Source organism: Lissotriton helveticus, chromosome 5_1, assembly GCF_964261635.1.
Source record: "Lissotriton helveticus chromosome 5_1, aLisHel1.1, whole genome shotgun sequence".
In the NCBI taxonomy this organism is placed as follows: Eukaryota; Metazoa; Chordata; class Amphibia; order Caudata; family Salamandridae; genus Lissotriton; species Lissotriton helveticus.
In genome coordinates this window covers 274,953,222-274,964,281 of record NC_136065.1, presented here as the reverse complement: position 1 = coordinate 274,964,281, position 11,060 = coordinate 274,953,222, and the positions used below count along the sequence as shown (strand labels likewise).

The 11,060-nt window shown below is 44.1% G+C and overlaps 1 protein-coding gene across 1 annotated transcript in view; it reads left to right on the top strand.

Annotated features, from left to right (window-relative positions):
- The first annotated feature begins 4,171 nt into the window (after positions 1–4,171).
- Positions 4,172–11,060, top strand: part of MFN2 (mitofusin 2) — a 131,952-nt gene continuing 125,063 nt past the window's right edge. The window contains exon 1 of the mRNA XM_078642198.1: positions 4,172–4,261. The gene's annotated coding sequence lies outside the window, so the exon portion shown is untranslated. The remainder of the gene's footprint in view (positions 4,262–11,060) is intronic.

Here is an 11,060-nt window from a genome sequence, read left to right as displayed (position 1 = left end):
TCCAGTGGAGCGCAAATCCTTAGCCATTTGGCAGAACTTTGACCCCATCTCTGAAGATGCCCTCCTCAATTGCATCCTCGAAACAAAGCCCTCCAACCATTCTCTTGACCCCATCCCTAGTGCCATTGCCATTGACTTCTATACCCATTCTCTTTCCTGTTGGACCACTCTGGTCAACCTCTCCCTCTGTCAAGGCTCCCTTCCTGTCTCCTTCAAAACTGGGCAGGTCACCCCTCTTCTTAAAAAACCCACTGCTGATGCGAATGACCTCAACAATTTCCACCCTATCACTAACCTACCCTTTCTTGCGAAGATCATAGAAAGATGTGTAGTGAAACAACTCTCTCGTCATATCAAGGACAATGATCTTCTTGACAATTTTCAGTCCGGCTTCATCCAAAACTGCAGCACTGAAACAGCCTTGCTGCAAGTGATTGATGACGCGCTGCGGATACTCGATTCGGGGGGTCTTGTCTTCTAATCCTCCTCAACCTTTCTGCAGCCTTTGACACTGTCAATCACAACACTCTCCTCAACACTCTTCAACAGAGAATGGGCATGGAGGGCACTGTGCATAAATGGTTTGCTTCCTTCCTCTCTGATAGATTCCAAATGATCAAAATAGCGAACAGTCTTTCATCTCCTTTGGCGGTACGTCAAGGTGTTCCTCAAGGCTCCATACTTGCACCCACATTGTTCAATCTCTACTTAGAACTACTGGGAAATCTCCTAAGTAAATCCGGGATCCACTATCATCTCTATGCAGACGACACTCAAATCTACCTCAAGGTTGCCTCCACTCACGATCTCTCTATCCTAAGCTCTACTCTTGCATCCATTCAAAACTGGATGTCAACTCATCAACTGATTCTGAATCCCTCCAAAACTGAATTCCTCCTCCTATCCTCCTCACTTTCTTCTCCCCCGGTTCAATCATGGATGGATCAGATGAATCTACTTAATAATAAACCCATCATTGTCGACAGCGCAAAATCCCTTGGTGTCATACTCGACAAAAAACTCAATCTAATCTCCCACATCAACTCCGATGCAAAGTCTGCTCCATACCAACTGCGCCTTCTTTGGGGAATTTGTCGCTTCTTTCTGGAGCAAGACCTTAAAACCCTAGTCCAATTGCTGGTCCTCTCCAGACTGGACTACTGTAATTCTCTTCTTACTGGCCTCCCCAAATCCCACCTGCCCCCCTTAAATCTGTTCTCCATTCAGCAGCTCGTTTCATTTATGGGGCTAAAAGAAGCGACCACATCACACCCATGTTATCCAGCCTCCGCTGGCTTCCCATCAAGGCAAGATCTATCTGCAAGACTGCCTGTATTACCCACAAAGCCTTGCACTCCTCCTCTCCTAGCTACCTGGCGAATAAACTGAAACTCTCTGGAGGCTCTAGACCATCACGTAAAGCGGAAAATCTACTGCTTGAACTTCCCACTTTGAAGAAGGAAAGATCGATGGCCCAATCCTTTTTAGGCAACGCGGTGAGAATCTGGAACTCACTTGCGCCGCAGCTCTGGACCACCACCTCCTTCCAGGCCTTCAAAACTGACCTCAAAGTTCTCCTCCTTCAAAGACACTTCCAAATATAATTCTCGCCCTCTCTATTATCTGAAGGAAGACCTTCCATTATAGGAAATTCTATTCTCCATGACTATGGAAGTGCCGTCCAAGTGTGTTCTTGTGGTTTGAGTGGTGTTGAGTAGTCTGCCATTTATTGAAGTATTATCCTTCTACCTGTGTTTGGTACTCTTTTGTAACATGCACACGTCCCTTTTCTCTTGTAACACACTGTTTGCTACCTCCTACATTTTGTTTGCTTTAGATACTTGCACAAGTGCCACCATTGCCTACGTAACGTTTGTTCTTGTCTTTAAGTGTCTGCCATTTATTGCAGTATTATACCTCTACTTATACTTTGTACGCTTGTAACTTGCACACGTCACTTTTTCCTTCCTGTAATGTACCATTTGCTACCTCTTGCATTTTGTTTGCTCACAATTGTCACTTTTACCTCATGTAACTTAACATTTGCTTTTGTAATTTGTTCACTGTTAATTTTCTCCTCATGTATCCAGTCCTGTCAAGTATCACGCATCTGGCGTGATACTAACGCATTTTAATGTGGTAATCCGCATTACCGCATTGAAATGCTTTGTCACGCATATGCATAGCATCTCAAGATGTTACTGCAAACTTTTAAGTGGGGCAGGAATCAGCGCGGAAAGCACCCACGCAGCTCTCCCAGGCTTGGGGCTGAGTTCGCAGTGATCTAAGGCAGCAGACAGGCTCACACTCCCTGCTCTAATGTTTTATAATTGCGATTTCCCCTGGTGCGCTCTGGCTGTCAGCCTGACGTCACAGGGCCCGTCAGGTTGTGTGCTAGTATGTGCCGGCGCCAGGAGGGGGGAACTGTCATCACATCCTGCTTTCAGAGCGGGTGAGTTCAGTTTGTTGAGGGAGGGAGACGGCTGGTGGCAATGCTGAATTTGCCGCGCCGCCCGCATTCTCAAACCATTCATGGCTCTAGCAGCTTCCTGCTGCAGTTCGCAACGTCCCGAGCTGGGCCTCTCAGCTGCTGGCACCCTGCCAAATTCAAGTCTTGCCGGCCGTAGCTGAGAGAAGGAGTCACTCACCTGCGATACAGCAGCCGTCAGGACAGTAACTGACTGGACCATCCCGCTCGGGAGTCACAGGACATCCCGGACGACTCACAGCTCCTTTAGGAAACGTGAGTGATATTTCATTTGTGCTAAGTGTTGCACCACGTATCGGCCCTGTGTTTTCAGAGTGCTAAATGTCAATATCAGCTTCATGTGTAATCAAAGATGTACGCTACGTGCACAGTCGGAGTAGACAGTCAAACCAAGAAACAATAATACAATGGACCATCCCCACCTCATCTGTCTGATTATGAACTGCTGAAAATCTTATCGCTCCGCATTTTTTTGGGCCGACAATATGCACAGTGGTACAGGGCCGTTTTTCAATGGGAGTGTATTTTACACATGGAATCAACGAAGGGGCACGAGGCCGCAATGTTGGTGCTATGAATGTGTCCCACAGAGCTACAAATACCTAGAGTTTCTGATTCAAAGTGTCGTAATGTTTCTGCATCATTGACCATGTATAATAAATACCATTGTTCGTGGCATGGTTTCTTCATTAGTTATCCTATAAAATAACATGTCTGCTGAAGCTTGTCTATAAAACTAAGAAAAGACTGGCTGTGCAATTTGTATTTCTTTGCACTACCACGTGTTTAGAGCGAAACACCAACAGGTTTTGCGCTCGTGCTTCCCAACATTCTTTTTCACCTTATTGCATTAGCAATCAATTACGCCTGTCATTGCGTGATGGTATAATCTCCAAGTTGCACTTTCTATGCAATACAATTTGCTTTTTAGGCTAGCACACAGGTCATGAATGATCTGATCAATGAGATCATCTTCTGAGCAGAAGTGCCTGCCCGCCTCTGTTACTAAGAACTACAGTCATGCAGCCTGTCTCCCTTCCTTCGTTTCTTGTGCTTCGCAGTACTTTTAAGATCTTCCTTGAGTTTCCCGTTGCTCAAATGGGTGTCATGACTGATATTTATATGTTTTGCCTCGTCTTCATTGCCTGATTTTGCTCCCGAGAAAGTGTCACTCATAGTCGTTGAAATGTCACTCATAATTACTCTGAAATTCTGGAACTGTCACACATAGCATTCTGACACCTTGGCAGCTATGTGTATCATTAACGTTCCTATTGTGAAGCACTCTGACACCTTGGGGTAAAGTCTGCGCTATATATAAAACGCATAAAATAAATAAAAATAAATAAAATAAAAATGAATTGTTTAACTTTATACATTGTGTTTGAGACCTAGGCACTGCTGTTGCCCTGAGACTTTCTGACCTTCGAGTCTGTGTGCAGACTTAATGGATTACATTAAATTTAAAAATAAACGCAGATTATATTCCATGCCCTCTCTTGTTTATGTAATTGGTTAGACACTGATTATCGGGCATACGCATGCTGTTGCAGGCGGTGATAAATAGTTAAGGGCTACATGATGGCAACTATCGGGCGTACCGCTCTAGCATCTCTGGTAGTCCTTTCTTTACATCTAAACCTGTGGTGCTCTAGTCCTTTTTTGGTTTCTATTATTAAAACTCTTTGGCAGGCGCATTCTAATGACGTAAACCCTTGGCCGGTGCCAGCCCTCTGACGTCAAGTGCTTCAGGCAGAGGCAGGGAAGGTGAAGGTAGGTGAGAAATGGGAAAGAGGGAAAGGTGGTTTCAAGAAGGGGTGGAATTGAGGAACTACAGCTCTGGCGTGGAGAGACAATATGTAGACCTAGTGGTAAAGTGGAAAGGCTAGGGATAAAACGGGGACGGTTTCGGTTTGGAAGCGATTTGGCATTTACATCGGTCAGATAGAGATGGGAAGCGATGACACGGTGATGGGAAAACAAATACTGGGTTGATGATAGGACGGTTGATGCCGTTATCTTAATCGAACGTTTGCGATCGTGATGACATGCGCGTAATAATAGGCTACTTAGAGGCATCGTACTTTAGGGCTCCATCAAGTATCACTTTCGGGTGGGGTGATGTACTATGTATGTATACATTCCGCATAGGGGCAAACACTAAACAGACTTATGAGAGTAACGGACTCGTCGTATAGTTGTTAGCATTTTCTAACAGTATTAATGCATAATATTTCTCGCAGTAAACATTAGAGACGAATAAGAGGCTTCCACTTTAACCAGCACTCCGACTTCTGTTGCTGATGGAACATCATATCATACATGTCACAGATCTGCGCTTTAAAACGGAAACGAAGTGCAATTTTGTAATGTGGCGAGCTGAAGGCTTGGGGCTAGGCCTGTAAAGATGGTCGCATGAAGTAGTAAAGTAGAATCTTTATTCTAGAGGAAGCAGGTACATGTCTTCACAACGACATCCCCACATCAACTTAACAGAACTTAACAGTAACCCACTCATTCTGGAATCTCACTATGCAGTGTGCTTCCAGTTAACATGACACTGGAAGCATCATAGCAAGGATGCCATGGGACCACCGTCAGAGCTGTTAAAAGATGATGCTAAGATTTGTATCTTTTACTGCAATTACTACATTTTCTAGGCTTGTCTGCAACCTTTTGCAAGTGGAGCTGTGTTTTTTGTGTTTTGAGTAGAAAAGGAATAGGTTAATGTTCTCTTTTAACGTTCTGTCGTAATGAAGCACTAAGCAAGCCATATCCAGTAATGTATTTATTAGCTGTGAAGCACGGAAGGACACAGCTTAACCCTCCAGTGTCCTTCCTCCAACTCCCCCAAGAACATTCTACGAGTTGAACACAAACATTCTATCAATGCCTGCTAGTCTAGGCATTCCTGGTAACCAAGCAACCCAACACGCCCCCCCCCCCGCTTTTCCTTAACAACAGTTAAAATAATATATACATATATATAAATGTAAATAAATGTAAATGTATATCAATAAGAGCAATATACACAGTAATCTAAGACTAATAAAAAAATATTATAGCCTGATAGGACAGTGCATTTTAGACTATAGAACGTAACATAATGCAGCCTTCACTAAAAAAGATACAACCTGCAACCTAACTAAACATAGCCATTATTAACAATATAATCTTTCAACCAACCGGGAGCTTTCCTTCCCAAATTTTGCTTAAGGTCCTGGTTCGTTGTCACATCTGACTCGGTAACTGCATCATCTAAAACACCTGATGTGCTTGCGCTGACAGACTCCTTTGACCTAATAGTTTTTCCATCACCTTCCTCCATCCTAGAGTAATTCATTGCATCTGCATGAGTGGCATTCTCACACAAGGTTTGTTCATACCTTTCTGACCAATGCCCGACTTATCCAAACTAACATAATCAATAAGCCAGTCAAAATCAACTTTCTTACTACCATCCTCACTACCATCCTTCCCTTGGCAATCCTTTTCAGATTCCACACTTTCCTGTTCCTAAGTCTCACAGCATTCTGCAACACTTCCACAACATCTTCAGCATCAAAAATCAGACTCTCTCTCTTACAAACCAATCCAGGTTTTTTAACATGCACCCAGTTATCAACTTCTATCTCAGCTGCTCTCACCCTCCGTTTCACATCGTAATACTCCTTACTCCTGTTATGCATCTGTTCCATTCTGTTCCGTACCTTATCTGTTGACCATAAGTCCATCCCAAAACAACGCAACCAAGCAGGGTTATATTTTGAACTTGGCTTACTCCTTGCTTCGCTGCGGCGATCCATCCGCTGCGGAGCGGAATTTTTTGTTTGCGTGCGCAGCTTGGAAGGTCGGCGGCCGTCCACCGCACACGCCCATGTGACGTCGGCTGGACGTTCAGCGCATGGAAAAGGTTAATTGCAAATGGTGGCAGGCCTATCACATCAGTGCACGTGACAAGATAAGCTCAAACCATTTTTTCCCAACCTACGTAATCCAATCTACATTCTTCCGTAATGAAGCACTAATGCAGCTGTTAGAACTGGGGGTCTCTAGTTGGCTGAGGTAGGTACCTTAGTCCAAATAGGGACCCTTGCTTCTAGTAAGGGTAAGGAGGGACACACTCTGAGATAACCCCTGCCCCCCCCCTGGTTGCATGGCACGAGCAGCCACTGGCTTATCTCCAAGGCAATGTGTAAAGTATTTGGAACCACACTTCCAGTAACACAGTGATAACACCACTAATGGACACCACACGGGTTTCATAAAAATAGCGGTATCTTTATAAAAGAATACGAGGAGACCAACGATAGAAATCCAACATATGCGTATTCGGAATATTTCACTTGGCCGGTTATTAGGCCAACAATCACTTGTAGGTTCATGCTGTATTAATGAGCAATTCACGATCTCCAATGCAGTCCTAATGCAATGCAGTTTGTAATGTAATAATAAGCCAGTTCTTAATGCAAGAATCGGGCAGTTCATTATGCAATAATAATGCGATTAGTAATGCAGGAATTAGGCAGTTCGTAACGCAATAATATTGCGGTAAGCCAATCTGCGCGGTCACCTCGGGTTCCACTAGGCCCCAACAGCAGATACAACAGTCATAAGCTTAAAGGGAGCGACCCGGGCAGGAATGGGCCGCTCGGGGACTCAGCGCATCTAACGCGGTGCAGCGGGAGAGAGATCGGAGCATCCTGCTCTCCTCCATCATGCGTCCCCAGGCCACACAAGCTTGCGGCTCCCGATCGTAATCCAAGCCTTACCTGGGGGTGTGCTACCTCGCTCTCTCTCTCCGCTCGTTGGACGTCCTGCTGGGCGATCCCGATCACGTTGCAGTTCTGTTGCTAGGCGACGCTGTAGCCGTACTGGTTACAGCGCTGCCTTCTCCTTTGTTGACGCTTTTGGGCAGATTCCTTTATATAAACAACGATCGCAATCCCTTTCACCTTGTAACTTCCTTAGGTTCAAGAAATCCTTCAGTATGTTGCGGCTCGGGCCGGCGGCGGTGATCTTTACTCACAGCCTCAGTTATGACGACGGCTCGGGCCACAAACAGCAAGGCAGCAGCGTGGATGATGTTTCACGTTGCGGGGGCAATGCGATCACGGGGCACCTCGTAAACAGTACCATAGACCAAGCAGCAGTCTCAGGCGTGCAAAAAGCACACGCATACAACGTCACTGAGACACACTTCTTAGTTTCAAATAAGCCTATAGCACATTGCGGCTAGGGCCGGTGGCGATCTTTACTCACAGCCTAAGTTACGACGATGGGTCGGGCCACAAACAGCAATGCAGCAGCATGGATGATGTTTCACGCTGCGGGGGGCAATGCAATCACGGGGCACCTCTTAAACAGTACCACGGACCACACAGCAGTCTCAGGAATGCAAAAAGCACACGCACACAGCGTCGTGAGACACACTTGGAAACATTTATGTTCCTATATTTTCCACAACAGGGGACCATCTCTCCTCGGGCACTTGGAGACAAGTTACTTTAGGACATAGCACACAGCAAAGTCCTCTCAAGCAGGGGGGACACAGCACACAGTAAATTCTCTTGTCCTCTCCTTAGTCAAATCAGCAAACTGCATGCCAGCCCCAGAACACACAGCAAGGGCAGTCCTTCTCTTCAGTCTCTTCAGCTGTTCTTCTTTGGCAAGGTTCCTCTTGAACACAAAGTAGTTTCAATCATTTTTCAGTATGGATCTAAGTCTTGAGTTCAGGGGTTACAGCTCTTACGTGTATACTCCTAAATGCTGTTTAAGTCTTTGTGTTCAGGGGGCTCTTACCTCAGTTCAAACCAGACCTGGGTGTCTTCCTGCCAGTGCAGCCCCTCCTCCTTTGATAGTCAGGGTCTGGGGCCCAGATGCTCAGCAGGAGATGGAGCCTTCTCTGGTGGCATCAACACAGCTCTCTTCACATCCAAGGGGCTACTCCTCCCCCCCACATCAAACGCAGGCCAACCTGTTGCTGTCTCACCTACTCCTCCCTGGGGTCAGGACACTTCCCAGACCCGGTTACATCCAAACCCAGGCAGGCAATATATTTGTGCCTGCATGCCTTAATACTGCACATTTTATGAAGATACTGCAAGATGTGGGTAGCTACAGGTTGCGACAGTTGGATTAAGGTTAGCAGCAGCATTTGAATGGTCCTCGCTGCAGCAGAATTTCAAGCGCAGCAGTATTCTATGTGCATTGCTCCATCTTGATGCTGTGGCGTATGGTGTGACGCTGTCATAGTGCATGCTGAAAAATAGAAAGGGATCAAAGATAGGATCACTTCGTGTTGGTATCCAGCATTGTGACTCAAGTGCGTTACTGCAAAGTAGCCGGCAAAGGATCACATGATGGATGCAGCACCATATTGGATCGGGGAGTAATCGTGGTCGCAACATCAGCATTCTATGGAAGTCAAATGAACTGCATATGCGCTTCAACTATTCAGTGAATTTTATCAGAACTGCACTCAGATCTTCATGTCTCTGTTTAGTTCAAGTTGAAAAAGAAGGAACTCTGTGGAGTACCAAGGTTTACTAAGACATAGATTGATTATCTGATGTATAACAGAGTAATGTAGTTAAACTGATAATACTATTTGACATATAATGTTTTAATTGCAATCTACTGACATTGTTCCACTATTATTCGTTAAGCATCAACATCAGTGCTAAGAATTTTTCATTAGCTCCACCTCAAGCATTGTGACCTGCAGGAGGGAATCCATGCTTGAAGTGGCCACAATGGAAAGCGTATTTTTTAAACTTCTATCGCTACCATCGATGAAGAGGAGCAAATGTCTGATGACCAAAAAAGAGAGACTGTTTTTGCATTCTGTGGGTCCAAAATGTTTAAAAGTTTATGAACACATGGCCAGGGATACGGGGGCTGGTAGTGATGGAAATGTCTTTGACAAAGCTATTGGTGATTTTGACCAATATTGTGCTCCAAATGTATGCATAGTGATTGAAAGGCATAAGTCTTTTCAAAGGAAATAATGTCTCAATCAATTTATTGATGAGTATGTGGCAGCCCTTAAAAGGTTATCTTTGGATTGTAAATCTGGAAACCTACAAGAAGAATACTAGTAGTCAGTACAACACGGATGTAGAAATGTGTAGGCCAAGTTAACACTTTGAGGATGATTGTAATAAAGAGTTGAATATGGGTGTGAAGAATAATGTGGTTACATATGAAATTGGTGAAACTCGCAAATGCGAGGACGGTACAATTGAAGAAATGGAGGATATTTGTGTAATTGTGAAGAAGGAAATGTGTCTGTTGGAAGACATTAATAATGATTCTGATGGTAATGACAGTACAAATGTGAGTGTAAATAAAACAACTAGGCTGCGACCTAAGTGGATGTCAGATTATGTCTGTTAGAAAGAGGATGGGCCCGGTGAAGCATCTGAATTGTAGATCTATACATTGCAAGAAAACATTACCTATATGCGTAGGCCTTATGTAAACCTTACATTATTACATGTTGTTTGTCCTTTACAATGTTATAATTATATCGCTATATGGGTAAATCATATAGTATACATTTTTTGCTTAATTTATTGCAACGTTATAGTTATTAATTTTCTTTATGCAATGTTTTATGCTCTTCTATTTTTTTTCCTTTATTCTTTAAGGGTTACTACCTTAATTAATTGTACATAGTTTTGTTATTTATTTAACAGAGGGCGATGTGTTGTGTTTATTCTAACTTTCAATGTAAGCAGCTGCTCTAGACTCCTGAATGTTGGGACTGAAATCGAGGACTTGTTGTATAGACTTCCTTACCTCCCATTTTTGCTGGAATCTGTTTTTGTCGGACTTGGTACACTGTGCACTTTACCACTGCTAACCAGTGCTACAGTGCTTGTGCACATTACCCTAAGCATGGTTTGATTGGCATTCACCTAATGTAATTTACTTATAAGTCCCTTGTAGAGTGGTATACCATATACCCAGGGCTATTCTATTTTATGCTACAAGTCGGCGTGAAGCACTTATTGTTCCGCCCACTTAAGTACCATCTTAAAACAAGTCCCAGGCCTGCCATTGCAACCAGAATGCCGTTTTAAACTGCAATGGTGACTTGGCATTTAAACCGCCTTGCCAATCCTTAAACTCTCCTCTTTAGTACATATAGGACACTCCTGAGGTAGGCCCTAGGTAGCCCATAGGGCAGGGTGCTGTGTAATTAAAAGGTTGGACATGTACTTTTTTACACAGGAGTGATAAAGGCCACTGTGAGGCCTATTCCTCCCATACGCTGTAATTCCTAATTGGGAGCAGCTAGATATATTATGTTTGGTACCTATGACATCCTAATGATAAACCCTATACAATGGTAAAGACGCATTTATCATTACAATTTTGAAAATGCTACTTTTAGAAGGAAGCTAAGCGTAATGGCAAAGCAAACTTAAGGATGCAAGGGACCCAGCATCTTCGCTTCGTCACTTGAGCGAGGTCTACATCATTGAATGGATGTTTATTCACTACAACTCCCAGAATGCAACATAAGTAACATCGAGACAGGTGGAGTACTAATGACCAGAAACCG